The sequence below is a fragment of the Paraphaeosphaeria sporulosa genome, assembly GCF_001642045.1.
Source record: "Paraphaeosphaeria sporulosa strain AP3s5-JAC2a unplaced genomic scaffold CC84scaffold_3, whole genome shotgun sequence".
Taxonomy (NCBI): domain Eukaryota; kingdom Fungi; phylum Ascomycota; class Dothideomycetes; order Pleosporales; family Didymosphaeriaceae; genus Paraphaeosphaeria; species Paraphaeosphaeria sporulosa.
Genome location: NW_017253362.1, coordinates 2,140,369 through 2,141,492, shown reverse-complemented (window position 1 = coordinate 2,141,492; position 1,124 = coordinate 2,140,369).

The following is a 1,124-nucleotide window of genomic DNA, read 5'->3' as shown; positions in this document are numbered from 1 at the left end:
GTTATAGTAACCTTAGAGGCTACCTAACAAGCATGGATATACTACTGGTAGTAGTATATCTTAGAGATATCGCGCGCTGGCAGCCAGTTAATAAATTATTAGATAGGTGGCCCGTCTACTAGCTGATTGGTTAAAGCATGGCGCTAGCCACCCTTAATAAGGGTATGTGACGAAGCGAGAAGATAGATCTATACTAGATAGGGGAGAGGATCTTTTCTCCTTATCTAACGTCTTGTACCTACACGTAGATACCAAACGTAGTATATTAATCTAGCCTACCTAGGCCTTAGACATCTTACTTATTGCTCTCGTGACACCTATTGTCTACTCATACTATAAGTTTAATAAGTTTATCTAAGTTATTAGCCTTATTATGGTATACTAGTTCATCCTTAATAATCTCCTTAAGGCTATTATAGTACGCGGCCTATAATAGTGTATTATCCTAGTTAATTCTTACCTAGAGTTATTAGAATTCTATAGAGTAGGTACTTGCCAACTTAGTTTACCTAAGGCGTTAGATTTATTACTTAGCCTATTATTTTTTATCTACTTCTCTAAATATAACCTATATTTATTCCTAGAAGGTCTCCTAGTCCTTAAATATCTTCTTTATTTCTATTCTATATTTAGTAATTATGTTTTCATTCTTTAAGTAGTTATCTATTAGTAGTTATATTTATTTAGCTACCCTTCTAGTTATGTGTATGCCTACTACTACGATCTTATCTTAATCTATAGCTAGTGTCTATTTATTATACCTATAGTATAGGTCTATATTTGTAAGAAAGGGTTTAAGTTTTTCCTTATCTCTATTAAATAGTTCGGGTACTTTAAACTACATTTTTGGAGCTATATTTATGGCGACTACCCCAGCCACCTAAACCTAGAGTTGGCCTATAAGTTCCGCCATCTACTCCTTGAGCTATTGGATCTTACTAGCCTATATGGCCAGTACTATAGCCTAATTACTCGTAGGACTGGAAGTGGAACTTCTAGTCACGGCCCTAGAGCCTACTAAGCTTACTAGTGTTGCCATATTAACTCGAAACCTTAGGTAGTTAAAGTGTTATAAGGGGTTTCCACGTACCTAACTATAGGTTTGGACCTTATAGGTATTTAGT